Source organism: Vollenhovia emeryi, unplaced genomic scaffold, assembly GCF_000949405.1.
Source record: "Vollenhovia emeryi isolate VEMERY1.0 unplaced genomic scaffold, V.emery_V1.0 DF939123.1, whole genome shotgun sequence".
NCBI lineage: Eukaryota > Metazoa > Arthropoda > Insecta > Hymenoptera > Formicidae > Vollenhovia > Vollenhovia emeryi.
The window spans coordinates 3,266,334-3,290,438 of NW_011967243.1; the positions used below are offsets into that span (position 1 = coordinate 3,266,334).

The following is a 24,105-nucleotide window of genomic DNA, read 5'->3' on the forward strand; positions in this document are numbered from 1 at the left end:
CATAGTTATAAAATATACCGTACTGTTAATACAGGAAATGTTTGGAGAGTACAGGGAAAAGTTTCGTATCTCACGATGTTTAATTTCACGTATCTTGACTAAGAAAATATTCCTGGTTTTATACAACAGGTGTATTATACTTTTTCTGCGGTACGATGACGCGGTGAACGCGAAAAAACGGAACGGTTCTCCGAAGCTGGTTCTTCGTTTAATTTTCCTTCGTTGATGCGTAACGCGTTGAGGAGCAGTCGAGGAGGCAGCAACCGCTTGCGTAACCGCGCGCGTTCTCCGATGCTCCTTTGCCCCCCCTCGTCATTGTTCCATTTCAATGAGAGGTTACGAGTCACGGGACAAAGGGAACTATGAGAAAAGCACTCGGCGCGCCTGAATGAAAAAATTTTGTCGAGCCTCCTGCAGTAATATCCGAAACAATCGCGCCCGAATTAAAAACAAGCGCCACAAAGGTATCTGCGATATTTATCTCGGTTTCTCTTTTTTTGAAAGTTGCGACTTTCGTATGCGACAACGCCCATTAAACAACACCGGCTTTTTAAATCTTGCTTTACACCATGTCTCGCAGCAATCCTTGCATCTAGAGGTATGTTAATTTGACTACGATTAAATTAACGGTGACCCGAAAATATAAACAATTTTTCTACTAAGTTGCGACAAGATATATAGCCCCGCTCTTTCTCGTAACGAAATCACCGCGTGAGCCGAATTTCGCGTCTTCCCCCGAGGACGAGATTCGCGTGGGAAAATATCTCGTCTTGATACCCGCGGCATAAAAATCCCTGAAAATCTCTATCGCAATTTTACGACACATTCGACACGTCTCGCGATTCCGGTAGAAACGGTGAAAGGTTGACGAAGAGCAGAAATCCTAGGAAGGGACGGAGATAGCCGAGCTCTATTCATAGAACAATAGCCAGTTCTGAGGTGCTAGACGATGAAGTCACGACACGATCGTGTACACGACCGCGGGTACTTTGGTTACGCCAAATAGCGTCGTTTTAACGAGTTTCACGAGGTTGTAACGTTTGAGTTTTACACACATAGGCGGTGTCCCGCGCACGACGACCTCGCGGTTGACACAGCCTTGATGAAAGACTTGATCAAACATGGTCTTTCTCGAGGCGCCTCGTGACAGCGACATCCATATTAAGCATCGAGGCCTATATAATGCATGAGATTGGCATCGCTTTTAAAGTGCTCGCTGATATATACTTACTGCGTGCGTCGTAAAATTTGCATGAGATCTCATCTAACGTACAGAACGAGACTCGCCAGCAAAACTACAATGGGAGCAGAAAAATGTGACAGCTCTTTTACTTCTCTTTTAACTGACGACACGCCAAGTAGCACTGAATTTCATTTATGTAGAAAATAAACGAGTCGGTTGGACGAACCGATTGATTTTGCACAAAAACTTTCGTCGTCGGACGTGCAAAGTGCAGTCACGCGGCGTAACGGGAATGATTTCGCGAAATTACACGTACGCGTTAAAAGTCTATGCCATTACGCGTAATCCAGACAGTTAATATCGCGGAATGGACGGTGCGTAAGGCTCTAATCAAAATTGCTTTCCCCCTTGGCCCGGGAGGCTGGCATTAGCGAGCTGGAGCGCGGCGCGTACTAGAGATTGATTGCCTTATCGATAATTAGCTTAGCACGACAGCGTGCCGGACCTTTTGTTTCGCTTTGTGACCCCTTACACGCCGCCCCGCCCCGCCCCGTTACTTTCGAAACGCGCGTAAGGAATGCACAAAGCCACGGGACCGAACGGGCGTGAATTCGCGCGCGATGCTTTTTGTCGTAATATGATTTATGCAGGTGCATAATAAACGGCCATAAAGCACCGCGGACGCTAAATTATACGGCGATTTATTGATTCGCCCAGTAACCTTTTCCTTATCGATACCACTATGTTGCCGATCTCTCTGTTTCTACATCGGCCGAGATGGCCATGAAAATATAGAGCGTGCATGTCTCACATTTATAATTGGTATACAATTGATCTAATACGAGGTTCGCGTTTGTACATTGAAAATTAGGTGTTCACTGGCGTATAAATGCGAGCTCACCGGCGTCTTCCAATAATGGAAAGCGGGACGAGCGCGAGTTTGTCGTCGATGACTTTCGATTTCAGAACTGAATGTTAAGTGCCCGATAAGAGTGCTCTGGGAAAAAAAGCAGACAGCAACCCATTTTGGGACCCACAATTAGTAATCGAATTATATGGATTGTTCGTGACTCAACTCTGGGAAAAATTTTGACCGTTTTTTTTTGTAGTTAAGCAACTTAACGTTTCGGTTAGTGCCTTAAGTGAAAATTATCTTTGCGTTACTGAATGTCGACAGGACTAATCGAGAGAATTGATTGGTGTTACTTAAAAATCTTGGATATAGATAGAATAGCTAATTGCGACTTTTAGTTACGCGGGGTAAAATTCGTAAAAGATTAGAGTTACGAACAATCGAAATAATTCGATTACTAATTGTGGGCCCCAAAATGCGTTGCTGACTCTGTTTTTTCCCCCAGAGTGGCCGCGCGTGTATCTCGTACGATCTCTCACATTTATTTCGTCCTTCCTCAATTGTAATCAAAGGTCAGTATAGCGCCGGGAGAATATGGATGCAAGAAGGGCCACGTTATCCAGCTCCAATTAGCGACTCCTTCGTCCCTTTTTGCATCGTAATCCTAGCTGCCGCGTGAAACGAGAAAAAAAACTGTAACCGGTGCTAACTACAACACACCGGCCGTCCCGAGTCCAACATCTCCAAGTTGCAGACGGAATGCGCTGAAAACCGCTGATATATGCCGCTCGTAAACGTTGCAAAACCCGACGGAGCGGCGCAGATGGCAAGCGCGGATTCGCAAAGGCGAAAAGTACTCTTTTCGGCTTAATATATTTCATCGGATTCGGAGGAGCCGCCGCGTTTCTTGCGACCCCCTCGCCACCCGCGGCGTATCTCGCCGCAACAATAATCCCCTATTTTTACATTTTCATTCAGAATCGTCTAAATGTATCTCACCGGATTCGAACGGGTCGGAGATACCATTTGCATTCGTCGCGCGTTTCCAAGGTGGCGCACGGAGCAGCAAAAGGAGAAGAGGAGGAAAAAGACGTACGGCGACACGCATGTGCGCTAAGGGCTGCCTGAGGACTTTAAGAGGCAGCACAAAAGGGAGGAGGCCAAAAAAAACGAGAGAGGAAGAGAAAAGAAGCATCGACGTGCGTACGGGGCATAACTCGCGAATAATGCGATGTTTTATATGGACGTACGTGAGCCAGCTGTAAGCAAATGCATTTCGCAGCGGGGCCGGGCCTTAAGCCGCGTACTACTCGCGCGTGCAGGTCGACGCTCACGAGGCGACGACTGCCGTCGTTGCGAGCAGGAACATGCTCATTAAAGCCGCGCATAGAAACGTAAATGCGCACGATTAAATTATTTCGTCGTCGCTTCAAAGGTAAACGTTACGCTGTCATAAAAATGTACAATATATCAATCATTTTAATCGAATTGTGGCAATTTACTCGATGCTTTCCAGCCGAATTTTGCGGGCGAAATAAATTTTATCTTAACTGACCACGTTGTCCCACGATTACATGATTTTCGGGACAAATTTGAAGGAAAAATTCCTCTCCGTGTGGGAGACAACGATAAGACAGCACGATTAAAAATTCCACGAGCCCCCGTCGATGGTAAATTTATAGCGACATCGTCGATTTCGTGTACGTATACACGCGTACTCTTATTTCGCTCCTGTCAGGATTAATCGATCTCACAATCAGCCAAGTGCAATCCCGAAATAGAGTCGTTAAAACCGTTCGTTTAAAAACGTCACGCAAACAATTTCGAGCGGCCGTGATTAACGCCGGAGTTTACGAGGCTCGTTTATCGCGACGTGATACGTTGGCGCACCTTAACGCCGGCCGGTCCTTCGACCGCGCGCGCTACACGTGTCGTACACGTTGCCGCACAAATAACGCGAGCAACCGACTACTTGCCTTTTCAGCGGGACCGAAAAAAACAGTGAAAGGAAACAGTTACACGGTGGAAGAAGAGGGAGCGCGCGGTGCACCTACAATGTAAATCCGCGGCTCGGGAATGTTTCGCGGAATTCCACGCGCGTCCGACCTCGATTTTTCTCGCGGTTTCCTGCACGGCTCATTAGAATACCCCGCGCCAATTTCATATCCGTCCCCCCCCCCGTCCGCATCTGCCTCTCTCTCTCTCTCTCTGCCCCCTCGTTGGGAAAATATCTTTGCGAATTCCCCGACTCGACGCTCCCGTTTCTCGACGGGCCGCGGTCTCGGTGAATTGAGGTGAGCGCGTTAATTGGGTAATTAAAGGAACGCGCGTGTGCGCGTGCTTGTACGATCCGCTGGCATTAGAATCAATCGTTCCTTATTGAATCATCGCGCACGACAGACAAAGTTAGCAACGACGCTCGACTTGTCCCGGCCATTCCGTTAGGCCTTTATCGACATTTTATCGAGATACGATTATTGCGATGCTTATCAAAATACCGCGTTATCGCCTGTGTATGAAACGCAGAAACACAGCGAAGCCTTTGGATACATAGAGGAGCCCCCTATTATGCGATGCTCTCTAAAAGTCAATCGGTGCATTATAACTGTGAATCTTCACTGTTAGAATTTTATCTCATACTTTTCTCTATAATTATATAAATATTTCACTAGAGATCTTCTTATTATTCTTAACGTCAAGCACCTCAGCAATTGTTTACATTGAAACTAACCAAACCTATTATATATTTTTTTCAGATAACGGTGTATACGGAGCATCGTATTATCGCGTTGCAAACACGATTACGTTTATCTGCGCAAAGTCGAAATCGATTTACTCTGCTGAACAACAAGTTTAGTGAATTTTGCGATAGCCGAGATATTTATGATGCAAACGTTTCTTACAATATAGCGCGATAAGAGGGCAGATACGATGCTTTGCTTTCAATGAGAGAGTAACGTCGGGACGTAGGAACGAAAGGCGCGAGTTCTCTGTCTTTACTCCGCGATAAGAATATTTATCCTTTAGATTAGCGCCAAATGTGACAACGAGCAGGTGTCGCGGGTGTGCCGTAACAAAAGACACATGGATTATGCAACAGAGTGCCGTCATATCGTGAATATGTATTTGTCGGTACAATAGAACGTGTACGAGGGGAAACGGAAGAAAATATTCGTGCGATAAGAAACGCGGCGTTTCTTAGCCGCGACAAGAAAGAGACAGAGACGACAATAACCGTCTGACGGCAATAAAACCGTGTCGCGGAAGTAAACTGGCAATGCAGCGATATAATTGTTACGCAATGAAGAACGCGAAATATTGTTTTGCGTTAAACGCTAACGAAACATGTGTAAAACGTTGCCGCAACATTAATGTAGTATCGAACCGGGCTGACTGTGCAGAACGGGTTGTCGCGTTGCAATTGAAAGAGTTTCTGCCTCGTAAGCCGCCTCGCGTAATCGATTAACACCGAATCGAATAAATTAATCGAGGTCGCGACCGACGGCTTGAACCGCCTGTGAGAAAAACGAAAAATGGCACCGCGGTCGACGCTAATTAACTAGGCAATTCGCGCATTAGCCACCGGCGCCGCCGCGTTAGCTCCCGCTCCGATTATCAACACTGTTAGGCTGATGGCAGAGAACGATCCGTGAACGCTTAAGACTGTCTTAGCGGTGACTACAAGGAGATTTCAAGACGTCAGATATAGGAAATTAGCCAATTAAAGTCGAGTATTCTCCTCACATTCGACTATGATTGATTAATTTCTTAAATCTTACGTCTTACGTTATGCGGCGTCTACAATGAGATCATTAAGACGTAAAACTTAAGAAAATGACCAATATCGCAGTCGATTATTCTCCTCACATTCGATTGTGACAGGTCACTTTCTTAAATCTTACGTCTCAAAGTCTCATTGTAAACGCCGCATTAGTCGTAGACGTTAAGAAAATGACCAATCGCAGTCGATTATTCTCCGCACATTCGATAGGTCACTTTCTTAAATCTTACGTCTTCAAAGTCTCATTGTAGACGCCGCATAGGACAAGGTAGAGAAAAACTTGAGTCGTGATAGCCTCTTGTATACGACTTAAGTTTTCCTCTGCCTTGCCTTACGTCTACGACTTAAGACGATCTTAAGCGCTCACGGATCAATCGGCAGCACGTTTACGTTATTTATTCGCGCCGCGAAACACTTTGCGCTCCTTCGGCAAAGTTGTGCAAACGCTTCGCGCGGTTAACGACGAGTGACGTCGAACGGCCGAGTCAAAACGTGACCGATAGAGTCTGCTTTCTTACGAGTGTCACACGTAGAAATTTGTTTATCCAAGCGCAAATAATGTTACGCAACGGAAAGGCCTGGCCGCGGTATCGTCGGAGTCGTTGCACCTTATCGTTTTACGGTGTCGTTACAGCGGCGCAAACACGCAGTGAATGTATAATCGAGCGTTTTACTGCTACGCACACGCGCGCGCCCCAATGCGTGCTCGCTTTACGATGTTTCGGGCGAATTTTCATTGTTTCCCGTATCTTTACGTCGCGCTTTTACAAAGCCGTGACGCAAGCGCCAGGATTTTACGTACACGCCGTGTATCAATGAATCGCGATTGATATCGTACACGTACATAAAATATTCAACAGATGCCGCAGAATTTCTTTATGCGTGGGCTTAAGTCAAGCTTGTGCGTTTAAAATATCGCAGCGGACCGCGATAGATCGCGATAGATTAAAGAGAAAGACGTTGTACGTTGGCCGCGATTGAGCCATAAGATATCTCCTCGTTACGTTCTTTCGGCAATTTGCGGTTCGTCGAAGAGGAAACTTGCGGCACACGCATACACACGCAGGAAATAATTATTATTATTAGAATCTATATTACTGGAAAATATTGATCTACGATACTATCTAAATTGCTGAAAGATTGTTGATCTAAAGAAAGGCTTTCGACTCCTCGGAGGGAAATCGAGAGGAGAACAGAATAAATGTAATTTCTAGCCGCGCGAATAGTTACGCATGCTCGCGAGAGTATTTCTCTAACCGCAATACTGCAACGGAGATCCATCGATCCTCTTCGATCTCACGATCCGTGAGAGATTCCTACCATTCGACTTCTCTCGACGCCTCGGGGTATTATAGGAGTGAAAATAAAGGCGTCGCTTTATTATATCGCTAGATGAGAGCTGCACCACGACGCCGTCGGTCGTCGTGAAATTCGAGACGTGCAGCGAAGTGCTGAACGGCCGGATGAGTTCTCTGTGTCTTCGCCCGTGGCCGTGAACGGGTCCGAAAAGTAAATCCGTTGTGACGGTCACGACGGGTTTGCTAAAATATCACTCGACTGACAACGGATATGTAAATAGTGTAGATTTAACTGGTTGAGCAGGTACAACGTGTAAATTATAGATATTCATACCTAACGACTCTACCGTCGACCGGTTGACTCAATTGTTTGAAATTACTCTGTGTATAAAGATTTTAATTTTCTATATCGATCGCTCGATGTATTTCTTTATTTATGCACGCCCCCGTATGCACTTGATTGTACAAAGCAAATATTTCTTGCGTTAGAAAATCTATTTTGATAATTAGTTTCCGCTAAATTAATGGACACCTGGTGATTCCACCGCATGAACTCTTTGCCCTCGGAGTGAAGTCTATTCAGTGGAAAATTGATTGTTGGATCGTGTAATCGTTGTTTTCGAAAAAAATTTTCGAAAAAAAGATTATTGGAGGACTTTCCTCTAAATATGTGCGATATTATTTTGCTAGTTTCAGAACCGTTTCTTTCTCCCCGATCTTCGCTTATTTAAGATTATCCACAATGTAATTGTATTTTGATTATCAATGTTTAGAAGCAACTTGGAATAAAAAAAAAACTTAGATATCAAGTAAGACATCACAATTTTAAAATTGCTTTTCGTTGCGAACAACAAATTAATCACGACAAATCGCGAGTATGTACGTTCGCCGCTCGACCTCCATGGGAAAAGAATCGGATAGGAATGCCGTAAAATATTAAGTAATAATCTCTCAAGATTCCGCGTCTCCCTCGAGCACCGTCTTGGGCGATAAAGTATCGTCAACCGTAACGCGATGTCGTTATTAAAGCGGCTGCTAAATTGTTGCACGCAGCCGCGGGATTTATCGCTGCGGAGAGGGCGAGGCAGAAAGAGAGAGAGAGGGGGGGGGGGGAGGGAGAAAGAAAATGCTGGGGATACGCGGTGCGTATGAATTAACAAGGTTCACTTAATTAAGGAGTCGGTACCACGCATTAACGGCCGTTACGCACCGCTTCCTTGGTCGGGCCTTTAAGGCCTTTAAGGCCTTCTTAAAGCGGCTTCTAATTATTCACTTTCTCCTCAGCGCAACGACCGGAATTTACGGGCTCGTGTCGCGGTCCATGTAATCTCCCGATAATACCTTTAACTGCGGGGACGACAATAATTCGTTAATCGGGAGTCGCAGGCAATCGAGATAGTCCGAGAGGCAGTCGTTCACCGAGTAACTTCCTCCTTTTATGACAAGCGTCTGTTACAGTGGCTCAAAGTAATAGTAATATTGTAGAAAGCGTTTATTGCTGCCTTTAAAGCCCTCCAAGGACCACGGAAAATATAAACCTAACGACTTGTATTGTAGATAATAAATGGCGATGATAAATAACTAATCGTTTACGTAGTTACGGCGACAACTAATCTCGATAAACCTTCTTAAGAATAATTTTATTTTTGTCATAATAAACGCTGCTAATTAAATCTGACACATAAAGTTGTATGGATAAAATCGCTACCTTACGAGTCTCCTAATTCTAATAACATAGATCATCAACTTTTCATACGCAGTCTTATATAGGTCTCCTGTAATATAAAAACTTTACGATACAGTTTTACGGCAGCTGAGAACGTAACATAAATGTGTTACGTTCATATACAACATATACGAGCGCGAAATGTGGACTTGCATTATAGAAAGTAGTTAAAGTGTTACGATTATTATATGCGGAAAATTATTTCGCGGAAGACGACCGAAGATTTTCGAAAACGTTCAGTGAATTAGACTCGCGGTCGGCATCGAATCGCAAATAAAAAACCGATCGCGCGGTAACGAAAGAAACTGCGTTTTTATCGGACACGGGAACCGGTGGTTCAATTCTGTATCTTACACTGCAGGGAAAATGCTAAAAGCGAGTAGCTCCGTCTCTTTCTGACTGTCCCCTTAGCTCTCAGTGCCTATCGTTGATGAAATACATATACTCGCTTATTATTCAAAAACTATTATAGCCTCGATATTTTTGTATTAGAATTTTTGTCTTGAAATTTTCTAAAGAATCTGTGGTTAAAAGGATATCCGGTGGTTTTAGTACGCATTGTATTGTATTATAAGATACAGAATTGACGCCCAGCTCGAGTCGCGCACACGCGCTCCGTGAAAGCGATCCTGTTTGCGATAGATTGCGAAACCCTAGCAAAAATTAAGGCGGTCGACCTGTCATAGAACATCACACGACAGATTATCGGCGAGCGAGAGACCAAGATCGAGGCCAAAGACGGTCACCATGAGACCACTTTCTATTCGCGAGCGATGTAAGACGAACGAGCTCGAAACATGTCGGTAATTATCGATCGTGTAAATCTCGGCTATAATCAAGAGTACCCCGCGCCTGCGGACAACTTTTGTGGCTAGGAAATTGCGCTTTCTTCTCCCAGTCCACGTAGCCTCCCCCCGAATAGTTTAATTCGCAAGTACGTACCGCCGATGATAATTACAGGCGGTATTGCACGAAACTCGTAATACGGTGAGAGATAAACGCAGATTTCGCAATAACCAAAGGTTATTGTTGATCCCCCGACAGTAACGATTCAACATCTCGCTTGACATTTCCTCCATAATTCAAGAATATCGCAGGGCCAGTCACTTTTTCCTAATTAATAAGCAGTCGCTCCTACGTGTACCGTAATAAGAACCTCGCGGTTTTTCCTAAAGGTTACCGTCTATTACCGGCGCAGCAACATCGCCACGAATTATTATAATAATTTTTACCCAATTGTCAATCTCCCCCCCACGACACAATTGCGTCTTTTCGATTAAACCGTCGCGTCAATCAAGTGGCACATGTCGCTTTGACGGAGAAAATTACAGCAGCCGTCGTTCCCATTAGACAAGCATAAATCATACGACCGACAGCTCGGCGTGCCGACGTCCGTCTTTCCGTGCATTTCTCAGCGAGTCGCCGCGATCGACGCGTCTAAAGCGCCTCGATAGGCCGTATCGAAAAATTGCAATTCTCCAGCACGACCGGCGTATATCGGGATAAAAAGAAGAGAGGGGGGAAGAAAAAAGCGAGAAACGTATCCGTACGAAGTGTTAACGAGCGTATATTTCATATCGGAGAAAGTTTAGAAAGGAACAACATTCGTGCGCGCCGTCATAAATGTAAAATAAAGCCGGAACGACTTCGTTTACGTGTTCCTCGCAGTCACGTTTTCGCGAGGCGAGCCGCGCGCGCGAATCGCCTCGCGCGAGACCGTGGAAAAACGTATCGCGGGCCCTGGCGGGCCCCTTTCAGGCGGCGCGGAGGATACGAGAAACGGCGCCCGCTTATCCTCACTTTCTCGATAATGAGCAAATTGCGCGGCGCGGCGCGGCCCGATTCACATCTCGGCGTGATTTCCCGCGATCGATAGGCCCGATCGGCTGATAACGTCACGTAGCTGCGAGCATCGAAACGGAAGTGGATCGACGATTAAGAATGTTCTTCCCTCGTCTCCGCAGTGTAACCCAATCGACACGTCAATGGCTATGTTTACACGGCACTCTAATCGGGTTTAATAACATCCGTAGTCAAAGGGCTGGCCAATCACAGTCATTCCATTCTTCTGAGGAGTAGTTGTGATTGGCCAGTTTTATAACTACAGATGAATGAGTGCTGCTACACGGAACGCTTAATCGGGTTTAATAACATCTGTAGTTATAAAACTGGCCAATCACAACTATTCCTTTAACTATGTACGGATGCTATTAAACCCGATTAGAGTGCCGTGTAAACATATTCCATGACGCTCGATCGGGAGGGAATGTGTAGGGCGCTCGTAACAAGAGCGAAACGTACCTTTGTTCGATTCAGCGGGTTCGAAAAATCCCATCCAGGCGCGACGAACAGATATCCACATTTGGAGATCTTCCTTGTGGCCTGAAACCAAACAAAATGTTCACGTTAGATGAAGTCATTTATGCTCCTGTATTGTTTTCGAGATAACAAACTGAGTTTCTTTGATAAAGAGAAAGTATTGTAAAGGATCAAGCTTCAAAAGAGATCAAAGTTTCATGCATCCACAGAAAAAATTTCCGGATCCAATGCTATTACACTTGAATGTATCGTAAAATAGGATCGATATAGCGCCAGTCTACTTGTCTTTCTCATTCGACTCTAATGGCCTATTGATTTAAATGATTGTTATCGGAAAGTCTTTTTATTTATTGTAATTATTAACACTGAACTAGCAAGTTATAAGAAGCTGTATGATTAAAAGTGTGATTAAAAGTTATAAAAAGTACATGTGTGATTAAATATTTCAAAGAAGACCGACCTCTCAAGTTGAGAAAAATGTTCTAAATGGAAATCAGGTGATAACACGGGTGCAGATATTCCGTATAATAATTTTCTAAGATGGAAGTAACGTTAAAGGCCGGAGACGGAGTAAAAGAAACGAATCCGACATGCCGGCGCGTTATTACGGCGCGGCCTCGATTTCACGAGGCAGAGACCGATTTGTCAGCGTAGTAGAGGGCCTCTTTTTCTATCGCAGGAAACGCGGGTCAAAGATCGAGCATAAGAAATAGCCGCCGCGGCGCGTCCGTATCGCGGTCCACAAAATAATGTTCCACCGCGGGGAAACCGAGGAGCTAATCAAACTTTCGAGCGATGCGCGTTCGATTCCAGTGGTCCCTTCACCGAGTCTCTCTCTCTCTCATTATTGTTCGTAGCAGGGTTCCGAATACTAGAAACAGGATGAAAGAGAGAGTTGGGGAGAGGTGAGACAGCGGCCGTTCACGTGGAAATGATAGCCACGTGAATGGAAGCCTATCTCCATGGAATCTTGAAACCGCGGGCATTCATCAAGTATATCGAGCATTCTCACGGGTCACCAAGCCGTCGTTTCCATTTTACACACATTCGTTTTTATTCACTCACGCAGCGCTGCGGTATTGCAAAAATAAGAGAGTCGTTCCACGTTAGAGCACGACGCTAAATCTCTTGCGCCTCTCTCGAGTGCCTTTCTCTTAATTCGACGGAAGCGAATGCAAACCTGCCGACAGGCACGTGCCGCATCAATGGTTTCATTAAAGGAGATTTATTTAAGTAGAAGTACAATAAATTTACCCTTTCCAACGTGCAAAGGCCGCGTAACGTCTTGATTGAATTTCTGTCGATCGCGCAAATATATGCGAATGATCGACGTCGGAACATTTACGTACTCGCAGAAATGGAAGTTGAAAATTTGAGACCTTTAATATATCGCAGAGGCGACAATTTTAGTCAGAGACGTTTGTCGATTCATTAAATCGTAACAAGTTTTTTATGTTACCGAAAATGTTTTCGCCGAAACTCGAAAATCACCTTCAGCTTCACAAGCCGAAAATTGCCGCGGTCCCATTATTATATATTTACGCGGGCAATCAAATTCGCATTTGACGCAATTAGCTCAATAAAATACGACGTATAATCATGTTACAACTGGAGTACAACGTCGATTTAAAATAAATTTACGTCTTCGGCAATTCGAGACTTTAGGCGCTTACACGCGGCAATCAACGCGCAATAATTCGGCACTCGTTATAACCCCGTGGTAGATAATTTCGCGTAAATAATGGCTATCGTATCGCGTTTACACAACGTAGCGGCGTGGCCGAACTGGCAAAAAGGCCGCTCTCGCGAACAAGTAATACGTCGTCCGTTCTCGTCCGTCCGATCTCCCATTGCATGCCAACCTCGAAACGAGGCGATCATCTCTCTCTCGCTCTCTCTCTCTCTCTCGCCCGAGAGGACCGGGATAAGAACGAGAATTCACTCGACTTTATGGAGAAATAAAGGCAGGCTGCGCTGCGAGCGAGGCGTTCCGCGCCTCTTTCCTACGGGAAAATTATGGCGCTTCCTTGTACAAGCCAAACGAAAGAACGCCGGGCATCCGACAAAAACGCTTAATGTCTAAACATATGCCGGAGCCCAACGACCAGAGTTTTATTGTACGCGAAATAAATAGACACGGTATAATTGGAGAAGGATAGTTTGTTGCGGCGGAATTTTCGATGAAGCTCGTACAAAATCCCGTGTTAAATTTCTCGATCACCTTTAACAAAAATGAACGACCGGAGAATAATCCTCGGCAAATAATATAACACCGTAAACAATCAACTATTTAACATTATCAATCACGCAACAAGTGTCGAGGAGGATCAATTATTTTTACGAGATTTCAAACAAGATGCTTTCCCAAAACTAAACTTGAGAAATTTAACAATCAAACAAGTAAAACTTTAAGTGATGCCAGTTAAACTTTCTATTAATAATCTTATAACTCGATAATTAGTGATAAACGTACATAGAAAAAATTGACATATATATAAATGGCGATTCACACTGTCTTTCAATATATCCACAAGGGAGAAATCAATTGGGTAAAGAATTCATAGATCTATTTGTGTCATTCTATCTGAATATAATTGCAAAGTTATTTTAAATATAAAGCAATTTTTACGACCACCCGTTTTTATTTATTTTACGACCATCTTAGGTCCTACTATATAATAGAATTAAAGGGCCAACGTTTCGACTCGGGTGGTCTCACAAGATACAGATATCTCATTCATAAATCAAATTTCAGATTTCGATGAAAACACTTGGCGCGTGAAAAAAGTCATTGTAAAAAAAATTGTAATGTGAATCTCAATTCACTGGACTTGCACACCGCGAGCGAGTATACAAAAACAGCGACACTTTCCACGCTATTTCACGTATAAGAATGTCAAACGCCGGATTCACGGTCCAGTTGCCCCGGCGGCCGTGATCGCAGCCGCCGCTTATCGAGAAAATGTTGGCTGAAAAGCGCAAGGCTAATCGAAAGTCGCCTAATTCTCGGTACATCGACAACACGCGTATCCGCGAGACGCGTTTGCCGATCTCACCGGTGAGATTCCACTTTTTCGCCGGCCGAATCAATTTCACTGGACGAATGCTTACGCTCTGTTTAACCGCTTTCCGTCCGGTTCGTACGACTTCCTGTCGCTCGCCTGTCGTTCACAATTAACTTCCGGCGTGCTGATTGTCACGTACCGGCGGCGTGAGCCTGGCGAACCGTAAACCGTCCCGCCACGGCACATCGCCGGTTACTAAAACGCATCGGCGAGTGTCGTTATGAAATATTGTTATTTCCTACGGAGGCGATATGTGCGAGCTGGTAACATTTTATCTCGTCATCTTTCCATGAATATTGGCCGAAATACGCGAGAATATCCCGCAGCCACCGAGTGAAATTGCCGGAGCGTTTACTCTCCCAGTAGTTGCAGCACAGTAATTAAGATATTACTCATTCGACATGTAGTATATAGATCGCATTAAAGCGCAGGTATATTTCATAAAATCCGTTTTCTCTCGCGCGCGCGACCTTCAATCCCGTGTTCAACACGAGCATGCAAATTAGCCAATAAATCCGCGTAGGTAAAAAGGCACCTCCTCGTATTACCAATTTCGAGGGACTTCGATACGGAAATTTCACTCGCATCGCGATTTATCACGCTAATTAGGGACACGGGCCTCGATTCGGGTCTGTCACGGCTCTCGGCCGATTTTTTTCCGCGCTCGATATCGGTAACGCGCCTCTACCGATCGCGATGGTCCACTTCACGATCTCTCCCTCCTCCTCCTCCTCCGCTCCTCGCCTTCTGGAGTCAACGAATGTGACTATCGTGACGTTACGCAATCAGTGGCACTTGTCTCGCGATTGACAATAATTGGACAACAGGTCGCTCGCTCTCGGGCGGACCGCTTCCTTCTGGTCGTCCTTGACACGCTTCGCGGATCGGAGTCCTTGCCCAGTCCTTAAGCTCGAAACAACGCGACCCAGATCGCGACGGGGCCCACTACGTTTCTAATCTCTAATAAGGCCGACGTAAACGTACCCCCGCGAGCCGCAACGGTGGCGTGGGTGCCGCGGGAGAGCGCGTGCACGACGATCTCTTCGACCTTTCGCAGGCGATATCGCCGAGCGCGGCGAAACGACGCGGGGCAACGAGGCACCGCGAGCTATACTTTATTAAAGCAATTAAAGGTCCGCTGCCACGTTCGCCGCCTCGTTAGCCAAACAGAGCGTGTCGCGAGCGATGCCTGCCCAATAAGAAAATCCCGTTGCACGCATTAACTCGCCGCCGGCATTCGATTCCTACACGCCCGGAATGCGAAAAGCACCGCTCGACGATGGTTACAGGATTTCGTCGGAAATATATCTCTTCCTCGAATCCCTCCCGAGGGCCTGTTCCGGAAACATTACAGCCGTCACGCAAATAGAATGCAAGGAGTCCCTGACTTTTTTCAGGCTTTAACACTAATGAATAAACTAATAAACAGATATTGCAAAAATAGCAAATTCCTGCTCATGCTTGATCTTCATTAATTCCAAGCCAGTTTAATTAATTACAATGTTGGCATAATGTAATCACGATGCTTCGAGCGAAACGAAAGCTAAGTGAAGCACGGGAACTAAGAGAGTCCAAAAATAGAAACTCTATATTAATATTTATTATGTCGTGAGATAAAAATCTCTAAACTAAAGTATATAATGAAGAATATGTTCATTTTCAAGCAAAAATGAAACGCGTACGAAAGTAAACTCAATTTTAATTGAAGAGAGTAAAATCAGCGTGAAAAACTTTTACAAGCGGCGCCATTTTTATCTTTAAAGGAACTTGGCGAATCTCTGCTTCCCACGTTGGAAAGAAAATAATTCGCGAATACTTTTGTCCCGATAGCTTTCCCGAAAACCTCATCTCCCAGTAGGAAAGCTGCTTCGTCGCATAGGGGGAAACCGCTTACGTCTTGCTGAGGCATTATAAAGATAAAATAAGATAAAATAAGATAAAACAAGATAAATAAGAGAAAAGAAGATAATAAGATAAAGTAATGCCCACTGGGCATTAGTGGACATTGGTGTACAAGATTTTGGTCAGCGGTTTCTCCCCCTCGGGTATCGCCAGGCAGAGGAGGAACGGCGGTGCGTACTCGCGTGTTACGCACCGAAGAGGAATCCCACGCGTCTCGTCGCCTGCATATCCCACATCCGGTGACTGCGTATCGAACCCCCGTGTGTGTACTGGAAACCTGTCCCCACCTCGGCCGCGAGACGTTATCGCGCGGTGCAATCGGTCGATCGAGGTAGAAGGGAAAGAGGGATTAGAGATTCGAAGGGACATCCTGCCTCCGTATCCGTCCCTCGATATATCTTTAATTGCGCTACACGCGACTTGATAACGAGAACTTTTCGCACCGCGCGCGTATCGGGATCAATCGGCAAAAATGTGGTACGGGACGCTCCTACTAACGCGAGTGCCGTATCAGGTCCTCTTCTCTCTCTCTCACCCTCTCGACTCTTAATCGCTCGCTCACGTCCGCGCGGGTCGGCGCGACATTGCGTACATAGCTCTCGCGCGAGATCGCCGGCGAGGAAAAAGCTCGCGCGGAATGTATCGAAGAAAACCTGTACGTCAATTTCTCTGACTCGTCCGAAAGTGGAACGACTGACACCTTCCTAAAAATAGAAGAAAGAAGGAGTCCGCGCATGTTTGGCTATAGATATACCCGTCCTACTTCGAAGTCACAGAAAAGCTGTTGCGACACTCGGTCGTCTCCTAATAGAAATATCATAATTTTCTCCCCACACATTTCGTCTTCTAATCCGTTTGTACGTAAAGTTTAAATCGCACGTTCCGATTATTTTTCGAGATACGCCGGAGAAAACTTTTCTCTCTACATTATCATACTCTCGTTCTCGGATGAGAAAATTCCTGCTGACAGCGTCCATTTTCCGAAGCAATTGCCCTGTCACGGACGATGGCGCGCGGCGCACGAGACGCAGAGTTTTCCCCGTTTCCATCCGACGGGAGTCCGGGCATTATCGGCGCGTTTTCTACCAATCTCCGTGACAAGGTACCACGCAATTATCGCCACACGATCGCACGCACTTTCACGATAACGACGTGTGCCGGGCCGAGCGGAAGAAAAATACGCTATCGGAAGGACAGGACAAACACGAACGTGGGTGACGAATGCGTCTCGCCTCGGCCTGTATAGTTTTGCCGGATATAATTTCAACGTTTCTCTTCCATACTATTGTACCGATTCGTAGATACGATTCGTCGAGCGGAACAACCGATGTCCACCACGACAGTGTCAACTGCATCGGAAATGCATCGTCCCCATCTTCTTTCTCCACCTTTAAGGGGATCCCTCAACCACCTTTTTTTACCGACACAGTTAACACAAATACAGTTTTCGCGCTTGTAATTCTGATTTACGACAATTTCCAAGTAAACTGCCACCGTTGCTCTTGTAATCTGTTATTACTTGTAACATTGAAAAACATGCGGCGGTGCAATTGCCGCCGACTAAACGTAATTAACAATGCAGTTGATTCTGTAATGGCGCTTTTTCTGCTTGCTCGGTTGTACCTTTTTCGATACAGCTTCGCCTCGAAAAAATAATAGACATTTTCTCTTCCTTTCCCCGCGCTCTCTCTCTCTCTCTAATGATAATATAACGCCGAGACATTTAATACGCCCGGCAGAGGAGCCGGCACATTTCCACGTTGAATCGCTTTCTACTCAATTAACTTCGCGGCCGCGTAACGACCGCGGAAAACCTCAAGAAATTACCGATGCTCCGCGAATTCCACGGCGAAAGAGCACACCTAGATACCTCGTCGCGGTTAACAGATACCCGGCCGACACGCCCTGGGCTCCGTTCGTGTCAACTACGATTCAGGAAGCCCCGACGGGACCGAATTATTCCGGCGCGCACAATCTAGGAAAGATATTTTACCTGCCGGTACACATAAAGGGCGGATAAGCGTCATGTTTAATTCCATATGTAATTTCATCGTTAATTCGCAACGGTTTTCTTCAAAGAACGCACGAGATTGAAACGAATAATGTCTGCGCGCTTTGGATTCTTTTCAACCTTTATAAAAGAAAAAAAATCGTGCGCAGTCCCGGATGCAAATTGCCGACAGGTCGTCGTGCAATTACGACGAAGCCGCGAAATGGCTTCGATTATGGAAATGCACGGCTTAAGATGCAACATTGATAAACTAAGGCGGATAAGAAGCCGATGTAATGGCAGTATCTCCTAACCGCACGCTCTGGTGTAAATAGTTAAGGCGTACCTAATTAACGGTTGGCGGCCACAATTAACGAAGACTGGAATTATACGCCGGAAAGAAACTTATCGCTTGATTATCGAATCCCGCTGAATGACGGCTCGCTGAGCATAACGACGTCTAATTCTCGATTTCGGTAGCGTTTAATTACGGTCTCGGCGAAAGAGTCGCTCTTTAGCGATAACTCGCACACTCGACGCGTAATAAACTTCAAGTATACCCCCGGGAAACTTTCATCGGCCACTTATAAACGCAAAACAGCAAATCAAGTCTGATTGAAAAATACGACCGATCGTTTTTAGCAAAACATACTTTCTATCGGCAATGAAAGAAAATATTGTATTGATTTTCAATGCAAAAGCGTCTCGGACATTCACGCAATATATATTTGATAAAATAACAAAATGTATCTTAAAACAACAAAGATTGCAATTTTTTTAATGTAATATAATATGGAATTTATTATGCGGTGCAATACAGCATTTGCTTCGGTTACTATTAATTAATGGTATCATTAAAATTACACGGCTCCTTTAGTATTTCGCAAATTGAAAAGAGAAAAGATATCGCGATTACAATGTGCAACCATATTTCGTGCGCTCGTATTTTCCATGCATTTCACTTCTTCTCACGGTCAAGCGCTTATCACTCCGGTTCCTGTGCGACCTACAATTAACCAGGCGACCGCATTGCGAGTTCTGCAATTAAGTGGTCATTAACCCTCCGTCCGGGAAAAGCGCGGCCGCGCGTTTCAACCAAACGCGGCGGTTATAAATTCCAACGGCGTGTAAACGGAAAAGTGATTTACCCGTTTAACGTTAAACCAAGCACGGGGGAAAAATATTAAGTCGTTAATAGCGCCTGCAAAGACGCGTCGCGAAAGGTCGGGGCAGCAACGAGTGGCATGTTGCGCCACGAAGAAACATTCGTCTTTGCAATAAGCGCAACAAATAAAAACGGTACTCCACAGGCAGCCAATGAGATAAATATTTCCCGGCGCCGGGTAAAATGTACGTTACAATTACACCCGGCGTTATCTTATAAGTTTTATATTTATTATTTAAAGATAAATAAGAGATACTTCTCACGCTGCAAAATGTCCGACGATAAATTATCCCATCAGCGGATTAATGCACTGACGTGCAAAAAAAGCGGCACAATTGCTACGTAAATTCGTCTGACATTATTATTACCGCGCATTTGTACGGTTCATTATTTCTGGTCAATAATCAAACCATAAGAAACGGCTAAGTAAGGTCCTCTCGTTGCCTCGCTATTACGTTATGCAAGATTAACCCGTCCTCCGCTCTCGTCGATCCGACTCTATTCTCGAGTGTGTGCGCGCGCGCGTGCGCGTGTATGTTTGCGCGCGTATACGTGTTTGCACGAGCGTGTTACGTGTCGATTACCGGCATGCCACGTGTTGTTTTGCAACAACAATGCAGCTGTGCATACGGGTGCATACAAACAGCCTACTCGATTACCCGGGCCGCTTGGAGAAAGAATTATCCAAGAGACGCGCGTTGGAGGTCGGAGACGTGGGATCGAACAACTTGTTTCGCCGGCGCAGAACGGAGGATTACACGCTCGGTGTTGGAGAGGAACGCTCAAGGATCGGAGAGGAAAAGAAGCGAGGGACGAGAGAGCGAGAGATGAGTAAGGAGGAGGAGAGAGAGAGAGAGAGATGCATGTGCATGTGTACGGAATAATTATCCAGCCTCCTGTCGGCCATTGTTGCCGCAAATCGCTAACGAGCTGCTGGCGCGCGGAGGTGAGAATATCTTATGCGCTGTGCGGGCTCTGGGAAAAAAAAGAGGGAAAGGGAAAAAAAAGGGCGAAGGATGGGAAAAAATACTCTCCGCCGAGCGGGCAGTAGGTAGCGACGGGACTGTAAGTCGGTGTGAATTGTGCTATTATAAGAACAGATAAAATGTTTTCACCGATGCCACTTAACCGGTTCGACTCGGACGGAGTAATCACCGTCGATACTCCTTCTACGATTCAATATCAATCTCTCGGTGCGTCGATTTTATATGCTAATCGAAAAAGCGACTGTCCGCCGCGGCCGATCCGATTTATATTACGTCGAAGCGTTACATTTTGTCGAGTCGGGAAGATCAATGTCAGGTTGCGCGCGGCGCGATGGAATTATTGTAAATTATACGGAGCGGACTTAAGTTTCGTTCCTTCTTTTTTTTTGGATTTACACGCGAAAGAAGCTAAGATTTCTGCCGCGCGGAATAAAAGATCAGCGACCTTGTCTCCATTCAGCCTGTAACGTAGCTAATAATATCTGATTTAAGTTTCATTTATCCGACACGAGAGCCGCTCTCAATATCAATGTAAAACGAGCGGCAGATATCTATATTTAGCACAAATAAGCTGCGAGAAAAAGTTCTGTGTAATAGCAATAAGGATATAATATTTTTTTACTTTATCTTCTACTAATAATTAGTTTTTCATATAAAAACTCGTTATATTTCCGAAATAGAGTAGGTAATTAAGTTCTACAATTGAGAAATATCTGCCTCAAGGAAATTTGTTACAAATAACATTCTACTCTCGGCCATTCAAGGCAGAATTGACAGATAATTCTAAAAAATTATTCAAAAATTACACGAGAGATTCTTGTTCTCTCACAGCAATAATTTGTTTTGCAAGAATAAAATGCGGGAAAAATCGCGGACCGATCGAATCTCGCGTAAACCTCGCACCGATACTTCCCACGAACAAATTTCGATTAACTGGCAGGCCGTCGCGATCTCCCCATCGGGAGATCCCGAAAGCGGCGGGCGCAGGTTAAGGTGAAGAAGGTAGAATACGTCGGTGGACGTACAACACGTAGGTGGATGTAAGGTAGACCAATGTCGTGATGCACACTTGTCGAGAATGACTGGCCGAGCCTCTCGAGAGAGCTCGTGGTTGCCCCGGGCAATGACATGTATAATATGCAACCGCACCGACCGGTGTAGCATGATTTCGCTCGTCCGATTCGTAGTGAAACCGCGTCGTGTCACCCGCGATATCGAGGAGACACTTTGTTACATGATCGTTGACCGCTCAATCCAGTTTATTCGCGACGTCCTTGCGCTTTGAGCGCGGTAAAGGGAAACCGTGCAACGTGGATGAAATATATTTCTTTTGTCAATTATCAACATTCCCTAAGTGAAAAAAGTACTAACGGAAATGTACGAATTCTAAAAAGTTATTATACGTTGATCTAAATTCGTTACTCCGCATTATTTTAAGAGTCTGCCTTGTCTGATATCGTCAAAGAAGAATTGAAGACCGAAACACGACGGGGCAGTTTGTGAAATTATTTTCACGACTCGCGCATAAAAGAATTCGTTATTATGTTACATTCAAAATTATTCGCCGACAAGAAACGTCATTGTAGTTCACAGTTCACAATAATTATGAATGTCCGCGCGTTAAGCGATGGCGAAGTCACGCGTTGCAGTTTTTCGAGTTACATCCATGATCCGCCATTCGAGAACGAACGTGCGCCGGTCACGATTTTGGAGAAACAAGAACATCGAGAGTCCGCACGAACGAGAGCGAGCCGACGCATTTCTTTCGCGTTTTACCCAACGAAACCCGAATAGCAAATCGCCTGACGTCGGCGTAAAAGTACGGAGTGAAAATAACGCCGGAGTTGCCAATTCCGCCTCCGCTACTACTTTCTTTGACTCCCGGCCAAGTAATTTCGATTTCACGGCCGAGCACGAAAAGGAATGCTAATGAGCTGTTTACCCGTCGTAGTCCCGGACCTATACTTTTCTCACCAGACATTCACCCGACACGCAATTACACGTATAAAAATGTACCGTCTAATTTAAATCGTATTTCTATTTTGCGACGCAAACAAACGCACTCGTACTTTCGTTCACAATGTCTCTCGCGAATTTTGAAGAAATATACTTAATAAGATTTCTAAGCGAGCCTTTCCTTTAAATTTTACTTCGTTATTAAACAGTTGTGCTCACGGAGGTCTCACATTGTATTAAATCAATGTACAAAGTATATCGTACGGATTTCTAATGTATTTATTCACATTTACGGATATCTAATTTGTTATTCTAATGCCACAGCCTCAGTGGTCGAGTTGGTTAAGACGCCCGTCACGGATTGAGGGAGGTCCCAGGTTCGAATCCTGGCTGAGGCAATATTTTTCGCAACGAGAATAAGTTGCAGTACGGGGAAGGCGGGACTGAATACTAAGCGTAGCATCTAAAAGTGCTAAAATGTAGCGTTTTTAATATATTTACGAAATCGTTTGTCGATTTGAGTATGTGAATTTACTGACGACAATAACTCCACCTGTAAGAAAGCCGCGTTACGCCCGAAAAGAAAGCGGCGCGCAGAACAAATGTGGAAAAACGGTATGGAAATTCGCAATTTAATAAATTACAAGTATAGGCCATCTACATCCTGTCTTGACTCGCGCTGGCCATTCTTGTTCGTTGTCTAATTTATTTGTCCTATAGATTCAGAATTTTACGAGATTTTTATTTTATATATATGCAACATGTGCCGTGCTGTACTCGATGCTACATTGTTGTTAGTCTAAGCCTGAGACTCTAAGGGACTGTAAAAGGAAATGTAAGTCGATACGGAAACAATCGATTCAGTAGCCCCAACGAACGTGTATGTACGCAAGTTACGATGTACCGTTAGAAACGTTACATATGCGCAGAGTGCACCGTAGTCGGATCGTGCGGTTCGTTAGCGACGCGGATTACGAGCAATGTGACACCGGGATCTCCGTTTTAGATGAATAGGAAAGTTACCAGGAAGCTGAAAGATCGATCGGCCAGTGAAGAGAATCCCGCTCCGAATAGCGAGGCCCTCGTTAGATCCACGTTAGTTAACTCGCCATAGCGAAGTGGAACTAACAGTTTATACGGTACTCACGAGTTGAGCAAATACGAAGTGAGAAGAACATTCGATTATGTCATCCTTGAAGACAATGCTTTAAAAACGTCCAAGGTAAAAATGTAACGGTAAAATTAGAAAATCAGGGCAATAAGTTCGATAATTTTAGATAAAAATATTAATTACAATAGAGTTAATTAAGCGCAATTAAATAGAACATAATTAAAGTGGAATTCATGCAATAAATTAGCGGCCCAGACCTCGTACAATCGTTTCCGTCACATCCTAATTGCAATTTATATATTTCCGACAATTATTCGATCGACGGGATGTCGCAATGAAACGAGTAATCGCGAAATTATAACGACGCGCGTTAATGTTGGAGCGACGTTCACAGCACGCGCTGATATTTTAAGCGTTTTAACGATGATAGGTACGCAATATCGATCGCGTTTTAGACCAACGCGAGCATGTACTATCAATAAAACGTCAAGGCCCGTTATGTTGTAATTAATACCGAGCCTCATTCTACGCGCGCGTAAAGGCGCATTCTCTCGGCACGTGGGCGTTCGTTAAGCGGGCCGTCGCGCCGAAAGGAAAGCCCGTGTCAACGATAACCGGGTTCTCCAACGAGACAGAAATTCGTAATTAAGTACACATCAAATTAGGTTAACCCTGAAAGGAAATCGTGTATGCGACTGCTCCCGGTGATATTTCAGTCGCCAAAAAAGGACCCCGCCGGCGCGGTCGGAATTGTTTAACGAGATAGGCCT

At 45.0% G+C, this 24,105-nt stretch overlaps 1 non-coding gene across 1 annotated transcript; it reads left to right on the forward strand.

Moving 5' to 3' along the window:
- Window positions 1–22,547: 22,547 nt before the first annotated feature.
- On the forward strand, window positions 22,548–22,622 carry Trnap-cgg. The gene has a single exon. It is a non-coding gene; the product is annotated as a tRNA-Pro (tRNA).
- The last annotated feature ends 1,483 nt before the right edge of the window (window positions 22,623–24,105 follow it).